General features: G+C 46.6%; 1 long non-coding RNA gene across 4 annotated transcripts in view; it reads left to right on the forward strand.

The window, feature by feature from the left end:
* Positions 1-24,159, forward strand: part of LOC146020644 (uncharacterized) — a 66,232-nt gene that overhangs the window by 24,937 nt on the left and 17,136 nt on the right. For 2 of the 4 annotated variants that reach the window (XR_014450823.1, XR_014450824.1), the window contains exons 2-3: positions 1,701-1,890; positions 7,108-7,250. This is a non-coding gene — a long non-coding RNA (uncharacterized LOC146020644). The remainder of the gene's footprint in view (positions 1-1,700; positions 1,891-7,107; positions 7,251-24,159) is intronic. The other 2 variants (XR_014450822.1, XR_014450821.1) reach the window with 1 other exon arrangement.

Below are 24,159 nucleotides of genomic sequence, written 5' to 3' on the forward strand. Positions count from 1 at the left end.
ATACAGTTTCAGACCAAATGGGCACCTCCATAACTTTAATTTAATTACTGACCGTACATAAGAAAACAATTTCAAATATATTATTATTTATTTTAATTGGCATCTGCAGGGCAATGTAGTATAAAGGAACGGGTGACGTATCTCATCCGCTTTTTCCTCCAAGTAAATTGCCTGATGAGTTGGTTGGGTAGATATTTAGGAGAGCATTTATCTTATAAATTCGTAGGGGGATCTAACCAGCTTGTACAGTAGATAGCATCCTCATGAATATTATGACAAGCAATGTCTCTACATCCAATGTGTATACACTGCACAACATGTGCTCTATGAAATGCCTCTGGGTCTTTCACACAGGTGTAAGGAGAATGTGTTGTGTGTTCACAGCCCTCACAAAGTGTTAATTTTTCCATTTGACAATGATACGGAGAGATAGTACATCTCACAAGGCATTCACAGTGCCACACTCTTACCGGATTTCTCAAGGACCTGCTCATTTCAGATTACCAGAAGGCACATAAAGGAATTTCACATGTGATTTTTCAAGAACCGAGTTGTTTATCACTTTGGCCATTTCCCTTCTTTTCTAAATGACGCTATGTTCATCTCAACGGGATCACAGAGGTTTGGAACTTCATGTGTCAGCATTTTAATAAAATGATTGATTAGACCTTAAAGAAAGGAACCTGTCTGGAAGCCATGACTGACTTATAAATCTGTGGATGCATCACATATCCAGACACTAATCATCAAGATGCCTCATAATCTCACTCTCCCTTTATGGTTATTTTTCAGCTGAGGGCTGAATGCGTTCCCTGAACAAGTTTGACTGTGGTATAAGCCTTTCATTCCACTTCCCAAACTCCCAACAGCAATACATACATACGTGTGGTGCTTTCATCAAAATGTATTTATTGTATACTATTCCTGTATACTCTCTAATCCACACATATGAATATATTGGGAAGAGATTATAGTGTACTTGCTGCTTTATAAAATTCGTCAGTTTGCAAGAATCTCCGTATTTATATGACAGTATTGTACGTCAAAGGAATTTCATACAGATTATCCGGAAACAGACTGAAACTAATGTAAACCGTGTACCAATTACAATAAAGGTAAATAATTGAAAAGCTTGTGATTATCTGCAATTCAGTCTTTTAGAATCAGAAAATCACTTTGCGAAAGTCAAGCTTCAAAAGCTAATGGCAAATTACTTTAGAACACAATTCTGTTATATTTTATTTGAATTCATTTTTATTCATTTGTTAAGCAAAATAACTTACAATAAAACAACAAATATGTTCCAGAATAGAACGACACAAAGGGGAACTAGTGCACAGTTCAGAATAATATTTCAGTAACGCACAATGAAGTACATATTCAATAGGGCAAACGTTTTCAATGTATCCAATAATAACAGCGGGATGACCAAAACCATAATAGCAGAATAAATGAAGAACGCGTTATAAACTAAAACAAAGTAAAATAAAAAAGAGAGGAGGGAATTGTCAAAATTTACTGCATACAAGTAAAACCTTTTACTTAAACTCTCTTTCTCTTATTGAAATGAATGTAGACAAAGAGCTCGGTACACACTATACCCATACCCTCCAACTGTACCGATTTAGCAGGTACAGGACCGGTTTTTAATGGTCTGTACGGCTAAATCTACCTGTACCGAATGTACCTTTTTTTTGTAGCCATCGCCTCCAACTCTGGGAGTTGTAGTTTTGGAAACGGTCATCCAATCAGAGTGAAGATGCAGCAAGTTTCAAGTGGAGCTACGTGATTGATGCTACAGTATACCAATGAAGATGCGATAGCCTTCACCAATGAGATGCTGAGAAGGCTGTGCTGGGAAGAGTGACGCAAGCTGCGGCCAATGAGGCGGTGAGTTGTAGGCTGCGTGGGCACGGAGACTGGGTGACAGGAGCCTCTTGCACACGGTGACTGTGCACCCGCTCTTCCGGGTGTCACTCTCTGTGCAGGTGGTTACAGGACAAGGCTGCAACTCCGCTGGCCGAAATGCCCATGCCCTGCGCCAGCTTCTTCTGGTACCTTGGCATGCTAGCGGCCTGCTAGTGAGGTGTGATGGCCGCCTGGCACCTGCTGTGTGGTGTTCGGGTCTGGGAGGCTGTGGAGTTGAGCACAGGTTGGTCTGAGGACCGGGAAATAGGCAGGTGAGTCCTACCCGGGGTTAGGGCGGCATGGTGAGAGGATAAAGTCACGCTGAGCAGGGGATATGGGGATGGGGCAGCTAGGCAAGCAGCATGGAGTGAAAAAAAAATGCACAGTACACACTCGGAAAGGGGGGTGACCACGCCTACATCACACATGGCCACACCCCCTTCCCGAATGTGTACTGATTTCTGCCCTTCAGATGTTGTAGGGTATACTATACCAGGGGTCCTCAAACTATTTTGCTCTGGGACCCCAACAGACAATAAAAATATTTACAGGACCCCAGCAAGTTACTACAGAAGGTCATCCCATCACCTGTGTGGTTAGCAGACAGCACATACATGGCAGCATTGTGGAGGCACAAAATGATGGGAGGAGCCTAAAATAACAGACAGTTCAGCAGATTTTTCAGACTCCTTGAATCACTGACTGAGATTAGAGCAGTCATCAGCCTGATGGTCAGCAACATGGAGTCGCGACCCCATGCTGAGACCCACTTTGGGGTCAGGACCCACCGTTTGAGAACCGCTGCACTATACGACTTTCTCTATGAGTGATATACAGCAGTTAGTGTTTCCCAGCGATTTCCTGCACAACTAAAATAGATTATAAACACTGAACGATATCATTAAGGATATCATAAAGTGATGCAACCCCCTACTATAGTCAGATTTGACTGCATGTTCAATCAATGGGGGCTTAATGATATAGTGGGTACACACTAAATTATACACACGATAATATCGTTAACAATATTGTTGTCACGCATATCATTTGCATTTATTGCATAGTGTGTACCCAGCTAAGAAATCAATTGTTGCATTCAGTGGCATAAGTTTGTTCCAGTTGCCCGGATGCAAGATATATATATTGATGCCCCCCCCCCCCCCCACACACACACACACACACACACATAACCCTATATAACCTTATATAAAATATATATTTCTGTTAATAAATATAGATAGATAGATGATAGATAGAGAGATAGAGAACACATATTTCAGAACTCAGCCACAGAAGCAATATTGTTGGCTTTTAAATAACTGATTTAAACTTGCAGGGGGAGGAGAGGTGCCCCCTCGGGAACAGGAGCCCGGCGGCAGATGACTCCATTGCCTCCCAGAGTTCTGCCATTGGTTACATTTTAAATTTGTTTTTTTCAATCAGTACATTCTAACTTAACCGTTTCTTTGAGAGATCCTCAAAATATCCGCTAAAATTGCCAGCGCCGCTCACAGCGACTGTTCTTTTTTTTTGGTGCAATATTTAACAAAACTTCAATTAATTGACTCTGTATTTGTATTTATTTATACTAAAATAAAATCGATGTGAGCGGCGCTGGCATTTTTAACGGATATTTTGAGGATCTCTCACGTCAACGTTGGCACTCAAAGGGTTAAGCTCGGAAAAGGCCTGTGACTATATTTACAAAGTAGGCCGATTTGTGCAAATCTTCGCAATCTGGGCTTTGGGTGATAGGGCAGGAAGGCAATACTTTACAAAGATCTGTAGTTCTGTAGTACAAATGTATTCATTGGAAATGTGTATAGAGTGACAAATAAGCGTGACTGCTTCAGTACCATCCCCTCAGCCCTCTATGACTTTCCTGTCTTCAGGGCATCTATCAGGTTTGGGCACTGCCACTGCTCTGGCCTCTCTCGCGCTTTCTTCTTGCATGCAGACAAAGAGATGGCAGTAACAAAACCATCACATGTACAGTTGTTTTTTGGCTGTTAGTAAAGTAATCACCCTTCTGGCAGCATCAAATTATGTTGCTGTAGCCCCCAGGTCTCCCAGCAATATTATGGGATTAGCATTTGCAGGAGTCACAATTGTTGTTATCTCACGGTCCTCAGTCCTATTTTGCCTTTCCGAACATAGGCCTTGCCATTTGGCTGCAGCAAGAACTAGAAGAGGTGCTTTTCCCTTGTACAAAGTAAACTAGCATAGACAGATAGGACACAGGTGCATGGCCTAAAGACAAACAATACTCATATTATTTAAGTGATCATATACACCTAATTTTAGCTAGCACTATACTAAGGGCCTGATTCAGACCGGCTTGCTGGGCTGCAAGTGATCAGAGCCCAGTGAGCAGGTAAACGCCACCACCCCAAGCTCCTCTGCCCATGTGCACGTCTAAGAACATATTCAAAGCCGTGAACACGGGGAAAATCACTCACCATTGAATGATTCCCCCTCCCCGCTAAGTCTAGACTAACTCAGCGCTGCGAAGGCCCTCAGCAGCCCTCCCTCCGCACAGACGCGGAAAGCATGCATTTTCTGGGGCACTCAAATTCTGTGTCACCATGCCCAAACGCCTGCAGGGTGTTAATCACTATGCGAGCAGACAGTGAAGGCTAGCATTCACTGGCTGTGTTCATACGGATGGCTCACGCATGCACGCAGTGTGCATGCGTGAGCCATCCGTATGAACACAGCCAGTGCATGTGCATGGACCATGCACATGCGTGGTTATTAGATAATTGTTTGTGAACGGTTATGAATCAGGCCCTAAGTCCCCAGTGTATAAGTAGGCCTGTATTTCGTAACAAAGAATGTATATACAGATGGAGCCCATGTCAACTTTGAACCTCCCCTCTGGCGAGCACCAGCGGACAGGGACTCCATTGAACTGGGACGCGCATGCATCTCACGCACACACGTTTCCCAGTCTTTCAGCGGCGGGGCAGCGGCATCCTGCCTGTCTCCACTTCAGGGAGACGGGCAGGGTTAGGGAGGAGTCAGAGCGGCGAGGGGACCGTTGGCAGCTGTGGGGGAGGCGGCGGTCAGCGGCAGGGAACTCCGTTGCCAAGGGCCGCGCGGACGTCTTGTGTGCTCGCACCCCCTAGCGGGAGCTGGCGATGATTTCGCCAGCCCTTGCCAGAATGAGCCTGGCTCCATCTGTACATCTGCCTTGTAGTTACCTGTCGATGTTATACATACTGTGAGCATTCAAGTTTATCACAATGCTCTTAAATAAACTGTCTCTGAACCCATGTAGAATTGTAAAAACATTTTCCCGTCTTAAGACCAATACCAGATATCTGAATGACTCCTATATTAAAAGAGATCAATGACCGTAATGACCGTAGTCAATATTATCATTATTGGTGCACACTTGCCTCACCTTTTTACTAGTAGCAAACCCTAAGACTGTCTATCACAAAGTATGGATGACTTAGTAATCTTAATGCCAGTGGAATGTGTTGAACTTCTAAGATGCCGCTTGAGGTTCTGGAATGTCAGTATTGGTGTGTGTGTGTGTGTGTGTTTGTGTTTGTGGTGGGAGCAGTGAGAAGAAGTTTTGCCTAGGGTGCTGATAAACCTTGCACCAGCCCTGAACTGCAGACCGGGGAGGGCAAATGTAAAATGGCTATAGATACTTTGATTTGGGAGTGGGGAGCTGAGTAGTGCATGTGTGCGACATGTGGCAGCAGGCAGAACTATACCTATTGCATCTCAACATGGTTTGTCTGATTAAATTTATTCCCTTTACCTGGATTTCCTTCTATAATGTATATAAATTAGTCTCTTTGGCCAGAAAATGTTATCATCTATATATACAGTAGGAGCAAGTTTTATCTTTGCTCCTTTGGGCAGGGCTAGCCATGGCTAATCTATTGTTCTCAACTGCAATACAATACGTATTGCAGCTGAGAACAATAGTATAGCTATGGCTACCCATGGCCAAAGGAGCAAAGATGAAACTTGCTCCTACTGTATATGTCTAGTGTCCATTTGTGTGTCTCCGAAACACTGCCATCTGTTTCTCACACATGCACAAACACAGAGGCAATCACAAGGTAGCAGACTAGCTTTTGGAGCATTTGCTTTGAGCATTCTTACTAGTAAACACATCATTTGCCTGATTTGCACGCAATTGTGATGTCACATGTCGTGCGCTGGCTTGGTAAGTATATATATGGTGTGTTATTGCCCATCTGCACACATATCCTGATTGTCGAAGGGTTATCTGCTTCATCTAATGGATAGACTTTGGCATGCCAGGTGAGAAACATCGGAGAACAAACACCCTGCAACCGTTACTGGAAGAACACAAGCTGGTGGCAGCAGAGTTATGGTCTGGGAAATGTTTTGTGGCATTCTTTGGGCCTACTGATCCATGTGGAAGTCACTCTCGACAGATTTAGCTATGAATCCTTCCTTGCAGATCGCGTCACCCATACGTGCTGTTTGTCTTCCCTTGGACGGATGAAATTTTCAAGCCAGACAATGTGACATGTCACATGGCTATAAATGTCCAACAGTGGTTGGCCGAGCATGACCAAGACTTCCAAGAACATCCTTGCGCACCTTAATTTCTGGACTTAACACAAAAAAGCATCTGTGGGACCACCTCAATCTTCGAGTTCACTGTATACATCCTTCGCCATGCACCCTCCAGCATCTGTGGGATGTACTGCAGTTAGTTGATGCACTCCCAGTCCATCTAGCTGCTGTCCATTTGCTGGGGGTCATAATAATGTGACTATATGTGTCTATCTATCTATCTATCTATCTATCTATCTATCCTTCTGTGTGTGTGTGTTTTATATGGATAGTTTATAGATTTTTTGTTCCCTAAACCTCTGTAAAGCGCACTGATATTATTATTTTTTGTTTATCTTGTAATTCTTTTCACTGTTTCTGAATGTTAAACAGTTCATTATGAATACCAACCAACATCATGTGCCGGAAGAGATATATCCAAAATCAACCATAGGTGGTTGTCAAAACAAGAGCAATGTGACTTTGCATTTCTGTGATAAAAAAGTGCAGCAAAGAAATGTTAGAATGTTCTCCTGAAGATAACAGAGTACTCGTATATATAGAAAAGCTATGCTCCTATCCTAGGAAAATAATAAAGCCAGTGTTTCAATTGTTTCCATTGCCTATAAATATAATTATTTTCTCTTTTAGTCCTTTACCATAACATGATGGCAGTATGCTTGCATTCAATATACCGATGCTGACATCCGGACTGCTGTCAGAAGACCAGTGGCAAAACCTTGACCAGGATCAGGATGCCGGTGCCGGAATAGCAACTACCAGCATCCCTATCAGTGAGTACGCGGGGCGGGCTAGGCAGCGGGGTAAGGTCAAGCTGTGGGGGAGGGTTAAGGGTCAGGCTGCTGCATGGGAATGTGTGGGTTAGGGGGGGGGGGGGGGGTAGGGGGCTATGGTTATGGTACATGTCATTGTTCATATCAGGATGCCGGGGTCGGTCTGATATCATATGTATCCTGCCAGAACATATATACAGAAGGAGCGGGCATCATCCTTGGCCTGCACTCGCCAGATCCCTTGCACGGGTGAGCGCCGGCGATAGAGACTGGGACTCGTGTCCCAGTATCACGGCGGCTGGGCAGCGTCTCCCTGCCCGTCTCCGCTTCTCGGAGATGCTGCCCAGTTCGGGGGGGGGGGGGGTCGGTGAAGCGAGGGGGACCAGCGGGGGAGGCAGCAGGGACCGGCGGCAGGCTCTGTTCACAAAGGTGCGCACAAGCGTCTCGTGCGCGTGGGCCCCTGGCGGATGCCAGCCGTTGGCGGGGCTGGCGAATCTATCACCAGTCCCTGCAAAGATGGAGCTCACTCCATCTGTATTGCCCCCACCACCGGCCCTGCTTCCGATGGTGGGGGTCTGCATATGTGCAGACCCTGTGAAAACGCCTTCACTGAGTATCACACTCACCGAGGCGCCTGCACATGCAAGGGAGGGAAGGGGGTGAGCAAAGGCCGGCAGCAGGGGAATGCCCAGCATTTTATGGGCGTCCCAAAAACGCTGGCATTATCTTGGGAACGCAGACAGGTCGATGCCTGCACAGGGCAGATGGCTGACGTCAGTGCCTGCCCCCTTTTTGCCCATCTCCGTTGTTAATAAAAGTCAGTTCAGATTGACTTTTATTTCCAGCGACCATCAAATGATTTCTCTCCCCTTCGTCCGCATGCGAGGGGATGTGTTCTCGTACACATCCCCTCACATGCTAGCAAGGGAAGGTGGGTGGTGGAAGGGGCATTTGGTGGGCAGCGCTGACCCGTTCGCTAGGCAGAGGAGAATACGTCTGATACAGGCCTTATTTGTGATTGAGATGGGACTAGATTGATGTGGCCAAAGTAACTCTAGTATTGCTTGATTTAATGTCTCTCTTAACCTATGTTCCATTTGCAGTAACGTATAGTCGCATGCTCTCTGTAATCCGTTTTATGAATTACTTGTCCCTGAGCTATGTTGTCAATGCCGGGCAATCGCCATAAAAGCACTATTTTTGAGGAATAATTAACATATTTTATATAAGACAATGGTCCAGAATGTAATTTAATAGTCCGTTTTATTTTTATGACTATAAAAAGGTATATTTAATGCTGTTTTAATATATATATCATGAAACATCAGATACAATTCCTGTTAACTACCCTTTGGAAGACAATAAAAAAGTTTCTGAATATGGCCCTTATTCTGGTTCACTCTCAGAGGCAAATTACTTCTCAAATGGACAAAACCATGTGCACTGCAGGTGAGGCAGATATAACATGTGCAGATAGAGTTACATTTGGTGGAGTTTTTCTTCAAAGTGAGATCTACTGTATATTGCAGTGTAGAAATAAAGCAGTCAGTATTTTCCCTGCACAGAAACAAAATAACACCCAAATCTAATTCTCTCTGCACAAGTTACACCTGCCCCCCCTGCAGTGACATGGGTTTGTCCATTTGAGAAGGAATATGCCTCTGAGAGTGAACCAGAATAAGGCCCCATGTTTTAGCATTTATTCTTTCATCTCTTTTGGTTACCTGTATTCTACCATATTTAATTAATCTACTCACACACAAAGCCATAAACCAAACTACACCAACATACATCTCTTATCTCAAAATATCTTCCAACCCGTCCTCGTCGCTCCTCACAAGATACAGTATGTCTCTCATCCACACTAACTATTTGCTCCCATTCCCGACTGCAGGACTTTTGTCGAGCTGCACCCACTCTGTGGAATGCTCTCCAATACACAATAAGACTCTCCTCCAGTCTCCAAACCTACCTCTCTGAAAACTCACATCTTCAAGCAAGCTTACCAAATTCCAGAACTAGCCACCTAACCTTCATATCAGTGGCGTAACTATAGCACCGCAGCCACCGCGACCGCGGGGGGGGTGGGCGTTATGCATGTGCGGGCGCCGGGGGCTGCAGTGCTATAGTTACACCCCGCCATCCGCCGCACCAACCCCCGCAAACCCCCCCATCCCCAGTCTTTACCTGTGTTCAGTACGCGCTGGTCCCGGCTCCCTTCTTCTGCTATGAGGACCACCACAAAATGTCCGCCCCCATTTAGCAGACAGTTCTCTGAAATTGTCTGCTGTATGGGGGCGGACATTTTGTGGTGGTCCTCATAGCAGAAGAAGGGAGCCGGGACCAGCGCGTACTGAACCTAGGTAAGACTGCGGGGGATGTGGGAGTTTGCGGGGGTTGGTGCGGCGGGCGGAGGGGCGGGTGGGTGGCTGGGTGCCCTCCCTTTAATGGCGGGGGGGCGCCCAAAATGTAGTGCTTCATATACTGTTCCTATCCAATCACATCCCCACTGTCCACATATATCCACTCTCTTTATTTTTTCACAATTTCAATCCTCGTGACCTTTGCATTCTGGTGAAACTAATGCCTATTTTCCTATAGATTGTAAGCTTGCGAACAGGGCCCTCATATCGTTGACTGTCTGTAAATTCCCAGTTTGTTGTATAACTGTCTCCAATTGTAAAGTGCAACGGAATATGCTGCACTATATAAGAAACTGTTAATAAATAAAATAATAAATATGATCGGTATACAGATTCAGGGAAGAGGTTGTACATACAATGTCATACATCTAATGTGCTTGCAGGGGGCATTTGCTTGCAAAAGATGGCCAGCATCCGCAATCTGAGTGCAGTGTCTGTAGACACAGCATCAGATCACGTTTGCAACCAGTGATTGCGATTGTTGCTGCCTCAGGCCGAAGCTCACTCAGCCTGGTGTTGTAACACCCTTGCCGGGTCCATGATCTCTGCATCCAAAGAAGGATGCCTTGGACTCAGTACACCTACGAAACAGGGGTGATATGCCTCCGTTTTGTAAAATGGCTTCCAACACCGACACCAAAACAATGCAGCATGTCAGTCATGCTGCATCTAAGGTGGAACTGTGAGCAATCACACAAGAATCAATCTGCACAAGTGCAGTTCAGTCACCATTTTATTTTAAGCGGAACAAGCGAGTTGTGGGCCCAGGTGCAAAAATATGGTTTGGGCCCCCCAATCACACACAAAAAATACTGCATAGTATCTTTTTGTTTTGTTTACTTCAAATTGAAAACCCATTGCACATTATGCCACACACTGTAGTGTCCATTGAACATTATACGCACAGCAATGCCCATTACACATTAAGCCACACACCAAAATGCACATTACAACACACACCGTAGTGCCCATTACTCATTATTCTACACACCATAATACCCATTACATATTATGCCACACAAGTGCGCTCACCTACCATTGCCAACAAGCTCATTTTCACGGGGGGAGGGTTACATGTCCATTGCCATAAGGATTACATGCTCATTGCCAAAGTGATTACATGCTCATTGCCATAGGGATTTCATACTCGTTGCCACAAATGGGGGCATAGACGTATAGATATATGAACAGGAGGGGGGTAGACGGGTGGTCGGGAGGGGGCAAAGAGAGAGGGATGGGCGGAAGGGAACATAAAGAGAGGGACAGATGGGAGGGGCCATAGAGAGTGACAGATGGAAGAGAATATATAGTGAGGGACAAATGGGAAGAGGTATAGAGACTCGGGACAGATGGGAGGGGTAGCTGTTATGGGGCCTGGTGGCTTTAGAGGCCCTAAGGTTGTTATTTTATTATATTCCATTACTGTAGTTTACACAGCCCCACCACCACCACCACAATGAACACAGTCACTCACGTTAATCAGACCCTCCACCGGCAATAGCGATTTAACCATAATGTAGCTTGAGCTCTTAAAGGACAGATTGTGGGCCAAATGCTGCATTCACCATCACAGCCCTTTTTACAGGCTGGAACCAACAGTCCTGCTCCCCTCCCCCATGACTGTCTCTCGCTGTGCAGCCTTCAGCCCTCCGAGGATCGGCAGGCTCCTGCCCCATCCTAAACTAGCTCCAACTTCAGCCTCTAGCTTCCTTCAGGACCAGCTTACTGCTGCAGACTCCAGCCCTCAGAGGACCGACTCCCGAAGCAGCCTCTAGCCCGCCGAGGATCGTCTCCCGCTGCAGTCATCAGCCCCCTCCAGAAACGGCTGCAGCAGCCCCCCTTCCCCCAGCTCCCGCTGCAGTCTCAAACCCTCTCCAGGAGCGGCTCCTGGCGTGGCCTCCAGAGACCATCCAAGGACCGGCTCCCGCTGCAGTTTCCAGTCCCCTTCTCCCACAGGACCTACGTTGGCTGTCCTGTCCAACCAGTCCCTGGCTCTGCACGCTGTCTGGCACCTGCACCTGTGCGGCTTAAAGACTCTACAAGCACAAGCAGTGCGCTTCTGTCAGCTGCGCACCACTGCCGGAGCTCCAACCTGGCCTGGAGTTGATAAATAAAATGTAAAAAATAACAGAAAATGTAGAGGATTCAGGGATTGCCTTGGGCCCCCCCCCAAGCTGCCGGGCCCTGGAGCACTGCACCGGCCCCTGGACAGAGCAGTCTCTGGGGTAGCCCGCATATTCTTGTCCCCCCCCCCCCAGACTGATGGAAATGGGGCTTGGGGTGTGAAGTCCCATCTACCTCACAAAGGGGGTTATTCTGGTTGGTGCGCGCGGATCGGAGGAGTTTTTCTACTGCACATGCGTATCATTCCCTATGCGCATGTGCATACCGCTGACGAACGGACTGTCCCGAGCGAAAAATCCTATCCGCAATCGCATGTTGACAGTGGGCGTGATGTGGCCGTTTTTAGGGGAGAGGCTAGAAAACTGGGCAAAACTGGGCGTATACCTGGGCGTACAGGTGGGTGTGCACTCAAACTGCACGGAGGGACAACCACCTCGCTCAGCGAGCGCAATGTGCATTTTAGGCCAAAAACTGTCGGACGCCAAAGAGTGCTCAATACCACTCTTACAGTTTCCGCCTGAGTGCGGACGCCCTGGTCTGCTAATTAACACCAATTACAAGTCATTTGCATACACCTGACAATACAATATTAAGCAATGCTGCAGCCTATCAAGTGAATAGTCAATAGTCCGTTGTAAAAAGAGGAAAGCTCCATATATCTAACTGTATTTTAAAAAACGGACTGATACAAACTTGTCACAAAAATGACTGGAAAATGAAAGCGAGGCTTGATATTAAGGTGGAACGTGCGATGTGCGCTCCAAACCGAAAATGAGGCTTGGCCATGACAAACAGCGCAAGCGCACATTGAGCCTGAGACGCCATTTAAGCCAAGTGCCGGAGGCGCACTACATCTACGTCCTTCTGGTAAAGGGGCCGATTTGAAAGGCTGAGAAACGCGTTAAAGAGTCCACACAGGTGCCGACCGTATCGCCACTGTGCCCCCCTGCATGACCAGATTGCCACCAAGACCTCCCCTAACACTCCGTGGAAGCAACCCAGAAGGCTGTTTTGCATACAGCAAGGAATCAACAGCCGGGATACCACCACACCAAAACGAGTGACTGAGCCAGGAGGCGGCAGGTTATAGCTCAATTTAGCACCATTCATAATTGTTTGCCTTGCAAATGACTGAGTTCCTTTCTATCACTAAGAGCATGCATGCTATTTAACAAACTAACATGAACAGAGCTGTGAGAGAGCTTATTGTTTATCTGTATTGCTAACATCTGCATACTAACAAAGAAAAATTAAGGAATACAATGAGCTGGAGTATAAAGTAACGGCTATGGTGTTAACTGCAGTGTTTTTTCAATATTTGTTTTAAGCTAAATTACCAGCCAGTATTTGTGTGATTACTGTCTAAATTGATACATTTAAATAATACATTTTTAAAGTGTATATCTGGATCAGCGCTGCCTCTGAATTTCTTTCTTTTTCTGGCATCACACAAAGGGTGGGGTATCCCCTTGTCAGCGACAGCAGCAGACCCTGTGGAGTTTTATAGATTTGCGCTCTGCCATTCTCTTGTATTAAGTGAAATGCCTCATGTCAGTACCTGTAAGCCAGACACAGCCCTGAAATACTTTGGAAGGTTCTCTTTCTACACTTCTCACCATTTAAAGGTTGGTTTATTTTGATGTAGTATTAATCCTGTTAAACATGTTTCAATATGTACATGTATTTATTTTGTATACATCTACACCCTTAATGCAAGTGTGTTTCCCATATTTTGAAAATACAGATGTAGCGGGATTCATCTTTGCAGGGGATGGCGATGGCGACGCCAGCCGCCATCCCCTGCCCCGCGCCATCTGTATGCCGGAAGGTGACGCGCGCGCACTAGGTGCGCGCGCGTCCCCTTCCGACGGTGCTGCCCTCGGTCGCCCGGTGCCCACACCGGGCGACCGCAACCCCCGCAGTGCCCTCGGGTCCCCCCCAGCCCCCTCGAGCGGGAGGCGGACAGTATTGCGTCCGCCTCGCCGCCCGGATACTGAGACGCGCGTGCGTGGGGGACGCACGCGCGTCTCAGTCAGATGGAGCGCCGTATTGCTGGCGAATCGCCAGCAACACTAAGGCCGGCTCCATCTGTAGGACCCACAAATCATAGGAGTCGACATGTGTCAACTTCTTCACTGCAACACAAACATACAAGTCACATTAATTATTTTCACACATCTATCACGTCTAACACCAACAATGTGTTTTTTGGGTCACCTTTTCTACTTGCAATGTTTGATAAATGTCTTATGATCATGGACACGCTGAGTCTCTGAGCGAAAAAGGCTGAGATCCGTCCGTGCACGTTGGCGTACGCTCATATGTATACCAGGTGACGGTGGGTAAAGGGCTGAGATCCGTCCATGCGCGGTGGCGTACGCTCAAATGTACGCCATTCCCTTTGTCGGTGTCTGTGACCGTCCGTGTGCGGCTGTTCTGTGGGCGGACTCACGCTCACTGTGAGAGTGTGGAAAACGCTCGGTGTGCACGTCCGTACGCACGTTTCACCGATCCGATCAGAATAAGGCCCAAAGCCACATCCATTTTCCTAATCCCACTCCTTTTCATCCTGTACGCCAATGACTGCACTATCCCTACCGCTCCGTTCTCCTGTCATCTCCTCTGGTGAGGGGACATGGCTGCTTTAGGCAAGAGTGTGGTGAAGCACCTGTATAAGTGTCTCTCCACTGAAGAAAGTAAAATGTAATGACTCCCACTAAGGCCCTGATTCTGTTTTGATCAGTCCCCTGACTGTGTTTATGCAAAACACCCATTTGCATGCGTGCGGGTAGAATCTGCGTGTGGACCTTCGTGCGGTTGGCGGGTGGGATGAACCGCATACAGTAGCTGTGAATTTTGCATCTTTGCGGGTCAATCAGAATGAGGGCCTAAAAGTAGGATGAGACCAAAGACTGACATTTTTGAACTTTTGCGAAAGTAATGTCATTTTATATAGGGGAAATGACTATGCACCAATTACACTGCAAAGGAACACTTCTAAAAATGCTGCTCTTCCACTGCTTTATTGTAGTACAATGGGGGTTATTCAGAGCTGATCGCTGTTGTGCAAATTTATTCAGAGCTGATCGCTGTTGTGCAAATTTATAATCCTATCGATTATCGAACAACATGTGCATGCGTATGGATCTAGCACACATGTGGAATGCAAAATAGTGACAGAAATATCAAAAATATCTATCCGCAATACCTCACAATTTGACTGACAGGAATTCCCCATTTGGGTGTGATAACCGTCAGTTTTCTGGGATTGTTAGGAAAAGCGCAATTATGCCTGGGTGTTTTATAGGAGATTGTGTGACGTCAGCCTCACATTTGCACAGACTGGGAAAATCATTTGACTGATAGTAAATTGCGTATGGATTTGCAGAAAGATTGTGAATAGCGATTCATTCAAAGATTTGCATATGTCGGTTTTCATTCTAGCTGGGTGTTGGCTACCTACTCATAGTCATCTGCAAATTGGAATCAGGTCCAAACTATTTGTGCTTCTGCATAAGCATTTTAAGGGGCATCATTTGGTACTTTTTGAGAAATGTCTTCACTCTGCCCAAGTGCTCTCCTCAGGCTATGTAAACATCTGCTTCTCCTCACATGCCACCATCTTCTTTCATAAATACTCAATCCCCAGTAGAAATCTTGGCATTCTGACACAAATCTTGATGTACAGCCGCTCCATAACTGCTTTCCTGCTGCCCAGTGGATGATTTACACTTCTAGATAGATCTCTCCAGTGGCCACCTGTGACTTCTACTTTATTACTGAGTCACTAAATTGGTAGATTCTATACAGTACTGTAAAATGAAATTGGAACTGACAAATGTAAAAGTTTGCTGCTGCAAATACCAAACAAATGTCTGCTTTTGTTTTTCTTTTTAAGTAACAACTGCTCAGTATGACTGGTATGGAAACGACCCAGAAGGTTTCAAGCATAGTTGCCTACCCTCCTGCATTCTGCAGGAGACTCCCTAAAATAGCAGCAATCTCCCTCTCTCCCTCATTAGTCTAGCAATCTCCCTCATTTCACCTAGCCCACATTACACTGTTACATTACAAGGAATGAGAGACAGATACATATACATTGAATTGTCTGCACCATTCCCCAGCACTGCTTTGGGGCTCATCCACATTTGGATCTAAGTCATTTTAAAAGATTCCTCCCAGATGTAGCAGTACACAGCCACGCTTCTAGGTGCCACGTCCACAATCTCTTTTCACAATTTCTCCATACATGGAACTAGACACGCCCTTTGGGTGGAGCATGACACGCCCCCTCAATGAGGCGCTGTGCATAATTCTTCTACAAACTATAATCTCCCTGAAACTAGTTTTCAAAAGTAGGCAAGTATGGTTTCAAGCATAGGGCCTTAATCAGCATGGATCTTTAATCAGAGAATTTGCAAATCAAGCGATTATCAAATGACTGCACACTCACAGCATTCGCATCGCACATGAATCCAAATAGCGACAGAGTATCTGTACGCATAAATGTCAAAGCGTAGCTGCAGTTTGATTGACAGGAAGGCAGCATTTAAAGGGCAAAAACATGATGGTGATTTTTGTGTGTCTCTCAAATGCAATCATGCAATGGCGTTTTTGAGGTGGGTCTCTGACATCAGCGATGACAACTTCCAGTCTGGTTTTTAAGCAGATTAGTGGAAGCTCTATACTGGCTCAGATGAAAATAACTGATGAATGAATGGTTTGTGTGAATGGATCTGTGAACACATTGCTATTTGCGATGCATTCACAATTTAGCAATTGGCATGCTAGTCCACTGCATGTATCGCATGCCATTCCCACTCATATGTGCAGCATGTATGATCTTCAGGTCCAATCCAATGGGACCGCGCATCCAATCTTCATACATATGTTATTTGTGCCGTTTTCACCCGATTCCTCAGCCTGATCCGCCTGGATTTGGCGGAATTCAGGCCCAAATCGCACAGTGTGTGGTGGCCTTAATCCTCAAAACTCTCGGTAATGGGCAAATATTCAATTTGAGAAAAAGCAAAGTGAATTCAGTTATTATGTACAATAGAATAGCACATTTAGGGGTACAAATACTGAAGTAATAGGTTTTAGAAGTGAGATTTTACTTGTCTAGCACCTTCTAGAGGATTATAGCTAGAATATGATTGGTTGCTATGGATAACATCTCTCACTTGTAGAAACTCACACTTTAGTAAATTCACCCCTTATTGGGCCTGCACACATAGCACGGGATGTACTAAGGGAAAAATGAGGTAAAACCACAGTTTTAAGGGGTTTTACCGCATTTTCAAATGTACTAAGACCCGGCCGCAACGTTTTCACCACCCAGGGTATCGCCACCTTTGGATGGCAATACCCTATAGAAGCCTATGGGCTTCTTATCACTGGCTGCTGCAACTCGCCGCCTCCACGACCCCTCGCCGCATATGCCAACCCCCTCCCCCTGGCATACCTTCCTCCAGGTTGCCTGGACTCGGAAGGTAAACCTCTCCTCACCCTAGCAAAGGAGCCGGAGGTCCTTCAGCTGCAGGGGGGAGGAGGAGGCGGCGGGAACTGCCCGCTTCTGCTTCCCAGCGTCGAGGGAGTAAGGAGAGCCCATGTTAGTACATATGTGATCAACATTGGTGTGAGGGGCGTCAATGCATTTTATACATCCGTCCATAGCATTATAGGGGCATTTTCTAAACGATCTCACTAGATTGTTTTGAAGGATAAATCTATAATGCCGGTGTCTGTTCCAGAGAACACTGGCCCTGACAGATCGTTCAGCGGCAGATCACTATGTGGCGATGTGTGCTGAGTGATCAGCACATCTCAGCATGTGTAGTCCCCATTAGACTTGGGAGTTTTGTCCATCTTTAATAAATTTACTGTGTATAAGAGTTAATTGTATTAGATTGCTCATTACCTACCAGTGGTGGCTCGTACCTCACGGCATCGCGACCAACGGCAGCCCCCCCCCCCCCCTGCTGCCGCTGCTCCACCTTCTTCCCACCACACAGGAGCTGCGATCCCGGCGCCTGTACTATGATAACAGGTGCCGGGACTGGTGCATGTACAGTACAAACCTCTGTACTGCGCATGCTGACAGCTTTCATGGGCTAGCAAAAAGTTAATAGAGAGCGCTTGGTACTATGGCAGATGGTGCACCATTCTCCCATAGTACCAAGCGCTCTCTATTAACTTTTTGCTATTCTAACCATAAAAGAGCAGCTTCCCTATCTAGCGCAGAAACCGCAATCCACAATCCAGCTTCCATGGCTACTTCGGCAACAGCCCATAGAAGGGATATCACGGACCCCGGCATCTGTGTAATACAAATGACAGGCCCTGGGACCGGATTTTATAGGCTGCCACTCGACAGCTCAAAGAGAGGTGTCCCGGAGGGACTTAAGTTAAAAAAAAAGCCACTGTTACCTACTATAGGTGGACTCTCTACTTTTGATTCCCCTGGTAAATCAAGTCGTCCACCTATGGCCACTGCAAAAATCATTAACTATATAGTCCGAGCTAGTATCATCTATTGTGTATGGAGCTCTACACTTGGGGATAATAGTCAGCAGAGAGAAGTAAATATTGTTGCAACTGTATAAAAACTTCTACAGTGCACATTTTCCCAGCAGATTGCGCATTAAACTCATAATAATAGGGAGATTTTATGGTGTCCACTAACTGTGAATAAATCACATCTTTATAAAGAAAAAAATAAGAAGGGGTCACTGATTACATTAACATTGCATTGATTTTCATACAGTACTTCTACAAATGTACTTTACAGGTGCCTCAGACTAATCAATCAAACCAGTCAGATCAGTTAAACCGCACAACAGATAACCAGAGACAAATCTGTATCCTCCAGAGGCAGGTAAAACAGATGGCAGGCAATATGAAAGGTGAACTTTAAAGCAGGCTGTGACACTGCTCTGGCTTCCCTGTGACTGGCAGTGACTTCCTATTGGAAGTCCGACCTGCCAGTCACCAAGGCAGCACCACTAGGAGGTTTTCCCTCCCTTTGGGATCCTCTCTATGCGCAGCTGCAGGGCAGCCCCAAAAATGGGTTCTGCGCATGCGCAGTACCGCGGACAATACTGCGCATACGCCAAACCCGGGAGCCTGAATATGCCTCTTTGGCTTCTACACACGGAGCGATGAAGGGGGCATTTTCTAAGCGATTTAGTGAAATCATTTTGAAAATGCCTGAAATCGCCCTGTGTGTAGGGGCCCCCATAAGAGTCTGCTTTAAGGAGAATATCTGTCACATTATAGCATTATCACTAGGTAAGTAAACATCCATACTAACCATCCCAAACATCTAGCTTTATCTTATTGTTATTTCGGAAGGATTGCAATATAAACTAGCGTATGACATTTAAGGATTCATATTTTAACGTATTTTTAATTTTTATTTTTACTATTCAAATATATTGCTGGATAAAATAACCTTTCAACACCATTATCACTGGCATGTGATTTTTGACTGATAAGCAAAGACATTTAATTTGGCATAAATTAGCATGGCAGCGTTTCTTCGGACTAAATTAAACATTGAATGACTTATTCAGTCACATCACTAGGCTGCCATAATTGCTCTAAAACAATTATTTAGCATGACAGTGGATGATAGATTCCTTATAGTTCTGTTGTACCAAAGCAACACCTAGAAATATGTCAATGTGTCATGTGTAAATGTGACTATTTCAATGACAACTTTGTGACTTTATCAAAACTTTAATGAATTGAATAATGAAAATGAGAAAGTATTAACATAGAATTAGAGTTGGATTTTTGGTTTCATTACTTCTTTTTAATAGCACTTTCTTGTGAAATACAATACAGGTTGAGTATCCCGTATCCGGGCATCCATTATCCGAATTATTCCAAAAACCGTGGTTTTTGGAATCATTCGAATAATTCCCCCCCCCTAACCCTCTTTTCATACTTACCAAGTCCCAGGGCGTCCACAGCAGGCCTCCGGCATCTTCTCCAGGGTCTCCAGCGGTCCCAGGAATGCATTGCGCGAGTGTGCGCACGTGCCGGTGACGTCAGACCCAGAGAACATGCCGGAGGCCTGCTGTGGACGCCCGGGGACTGCGAGGACACCAAGGGACCACCAGACACCATCTGGGGACAGGTAAGTATGCGTTAAAAAAATTATTCCAAAAAACGAAAAATTCCCCTATCCGGAATGCTCGTGGTCATAGGCGTGCGCACAGGGGGTGCACAGGCACCTCCTAATGACTGCCGGCACCCCCCACAAGATTGCACGCAAAATGGATTTCACGGGCCGCAGCAGCAGCAGCAGCACCTAATGACAGGCTGCGGTCTCCAACCCCCAAATAGATCACGGTCGACCGGGTGGTGCCGCTGCACTGGACAGACCCTGCCCCTATAGACGTCACGGGCGGCGCACTGCGCATCGCGTTGATGTCACAGCGCGCACACCCCTGTCTTCCCGCCCTCACTCTCATACTCCCGCCTGAGCCTCTCAGAGCCAGCGCAGCCCAGCTGCAGCAGTCCTTCACTCAGCACCTCCTCACCTCAGCACGCCCCGCTGAGCAGGAGTCAGCGTGAGCCACAGGCAGCCAGTGCTCCTCCAAGGAGGAAGCTTTGTTTGGTAAGACAAAAAAATAGTAATAAAATAGTAAAGTAAAATCAATCTGAAACAGACATAGCAACACATTCAGTACTTCTAACTGACTTTACTTTGGTCGTCAGGAACTGCTGCAGCAGTTAGGGGAGAGAGGGACAAGGGGGGAATATATAGTAACAACTGCTTGATACACTAAAGGTGGGTACTTTAAAGCTTTATTCACTGATCCCTGCCAACACCGATATTGGGGATAGGGAGGGGGCCAGCATCGGCAAGTACATACACACTTGGCGATGCTGGCTGCAAGGGGGCGAGTGCCGACGGCAGGTGGGAGCGATCGTCATGCTGCAGCTGCAACATGACCGTCATTAATGAGGACTCAGTCCCCTGTCCGAACATGTTTGGGAGAGGGTTGTTAACGATGTGCAGTGTACACACTAGGATATTGGTCACAATATCGCTCAGAAAGCCCAGTAGGTGGTGATAGACATGCCCATTAGGCGGCAATAGACATGGCCCTCCAATTGTGCACCCACTAATAAAATGGGCTGCGCACGCCTATGCTCGTGGTCCCGAGCATTTCGGATAGGGGATACTCAACCTGTATATGGTTATCATCTCCTATATAATAGCCCAGATCTGTCACTCTGTGACTGTGTTTATTACACTGGGCGGAGTCATAGAGTGACAGATCGTGGCTAATAGCCTATCAGTGCAGCACTTGCCAAGATCACCCCTCCCCAATCTCTCATCAGGAAAAAAAGCATCACTCAGAGACTTGCAAGTGATAAAGCAGTGTTAGTAAGTAAACACCACCTGCAGCACACCCACACCCGACCGTCCCACATCCACAGCACCACCGGACACTCTCCCCCACCTGTGGCCACCCCGCATCCGCCACTCCCCCACCTGCGGTTCTAATGCATCCACAGCACCACCACACCCGGACCTCCTTACCCCACAGCACCCAGCTGCCCCCCATCCCCCATGGGCAGTATCCACACACCTATCCCTCCCCACCCACACTGCTCCCGCACCTCCAACACCCAAAGCAACCCATCACTCAACTGGTTCACCCCCGAACCAGTGGCGTAGCTACGTTTTGGGCGCCCCCCCGCCGTTAGGGGGGGCGCCCCCCCTGTCGCCGCCCCGCCGAGCACCCCTACCCCGCCGCCCCGCCGAGCACCCCTACCCCGCCGCCCATGCAAACCCCCCTCAATCCCCCACAGCCTTACCTATCGCGCTGGTCCCGGCGGCTCCGTTCTTCTGCTGAGGACCACCAGAAAATGGCCGCCCCCATACAGCAGACAGTTTCAGAGAACTGTGTGCTATATGGGGGCGGCCATTTTGTGGTGGTCCTCAGCAGAAGAACGGAGCCGCCGGGACCAGCGCGATAGGTAAGTCTGCGGGGGATTGAGGGGGGGTTTAACTATAGCACCGCAGCCCCCGGTGCCCCCACATGCACAGCGCCCCCCCCGCGCGGTGGCGGGGGCTGCGGTGCTATAGTTACGCCCCTGCCCCGAACCTGACCAACCCACACCAGCCACACGGGGCATCCCTACGCATATAACACCACCACCCACAGTATTCCCAAGCATCTTTCCCCACCCACGGCATCCTCCCACCTGGCCCTCACCAACCCACACCACCGCTACACCCACCCACAACACCATTGCATCTACCCCTCCACCACCCACAGCAACCCTGCATCCACATGCGGTAACACCACAACCAACCCTCCCCACCCGCAGTACACCCATACCCGCCTCTCCCCCACCCATGGCACACTGGCCTCTCCCCCATCCACAGCACGCCCCGACTCCGTCCCTCACCCACACCCGCCCCTCCAACACCGGTCGGAGCCCTCACCCTCGACCATCCCCCATCCAGCTGCAGCACCCCCGCCCCGATCTCACCCACACCAACCTAATGCGACTCCCCTGCACCTGACCCTCCCACACCTAAAGCACTAACGGACACCCTCCCCCTCCTGGGGCAACCCTGCATATGCCACTCCTCCACCTGTGGTACTAATGCTCCCACCCTCGGCACCCCTGTATGTTGTCTTGTCTTGTCAACACTGCACCCGCCCATCCCCCACCCACAGTACCCATGCACACATCTCTCCCCCACCCACCCCACCACCACTCCCACACCCACAGCAGGAAACCCGTCATATAATACTAACCATATTTCAAGCAATAAAGGCATTCACAGGTTAAGGGGGTTAAGCCCCTTACGATGGTGTGAAGAGCGCCCGTAGGGCGTGATGAATCACCTAGTATATACATATATAATATACAGTATACAATCAATTGTTTTATTCTATTTTCTTTATATGGTGTCACAAAGGCTCTCTAACATTGTCCATATGGCTAAAACAAAAATATGCATACAGATGTAGCCACCCTCATATATCCTACTTTAGTATGTCGCATTGTGGTGCAGCGTGGTGCAACGTGGTTTAGTGTGGTACAAACTGCTCAGTTTAAGAATTTAAATTTCAAGTGGACATTGGGATTATATTTTTAATGAAATGTTATCTAATTTTATTTTTGGCGGATGAATTATGTATGTTGTCTTGTCCTGTTGTCTTGTCCAGTTTAGGAAACGGTTTAACCCTGTTATATATTATATTAATATGAATACAGACCTATTTTAATATAATAAATATATGTATTTTGCTTTGTAAAAACAAATGTAATCTGGTTATTATTACTTGTTACTACTAAATAGTTAATATGTTATGGAGCCCTGGGTTTTTTCTTGTGTGTTGTACCTTGGAGAGGCTGAAGGATAGCAGCACGTGTAATGGTTTACGTGTTTTGACTCCTCCCTCATAATAACACAACACCCATATCCACTTTGTACCATAAGAGAGGAGGAGGCTCAGAGCTGGTTCTAACCAATTTGATGACCTAGGCAATATTTTGGCTGGTACACAATAACACTCACCACTCATCCATAGCAATCCCTGTTTTGATAACCCTTGCACCCCCACACTCTTTATCTTAAAAAGGTATGATGCCCAATGAACGTGTCCCAAAAAAGGGCATATTCTTGCTGGGAAGGGGTGTGACCACAACATACAGTAGTACCCCCAATTCAAATTACACCTCATAGTAATGTACTGTAACCTTATTCGCATTAAATAACACAAAAGAGTCCCTCATTCTTGTAACGTCACAAAGTAGTATCCATTATTCACATCAAACCACCCTGTATTGCTGCTAATTCACATTACACCATCCTATATTGCTCTTTATTCACAAAATACTATACCACATTGCTTTCTATTCACATTACTTTGCAACATACTGCTCCTTATTCACAATACACCACTCTATATTGCTCCTCATTCACATTACACCACAGTGTTATTCCTTATTTGTTTTCTGCCAATTCAGCACCATGTTGCTGCTTCTTGTTCAAATTACAGTGCAACATATTGCTCCTTATTCACACTTCATCTAATTTCTCTTTTTAGACATTTAACAACAATGTTGGATAGAGCCTTATGACCTGCTCCTGCCTGTCTCAAACCCCCCTGTTCCCTGGTGATTGTACTGCAGCCCAAAGTAAAATGGCATTTGGGGGAGGGTTGCACTGATGACACTGTCTGACATCTCATTGGAGTTGTGGCTGCATACGTTATTTATTATTTATTAACAGTTTCTTATATAGCGCACACAGATTCCGCAGCGCTTTACAGAGCATAGTTATAATCAAAAACACATAACAAATTACAGTACAAGACAGT

This window comes from Crinia signifera, chromosome 7 (assembly GCF_055691185.1).
Source record: "Crinia signifera chromosome 7, ASM5569118v1, whole genome shotgun sequence".
Classification (NCBI taxonomy): Eukaryota; Metazoa; Chordata; class Amphibia; order Anura; family Myobatrachidae; genus Crinia; species Crinia signifera.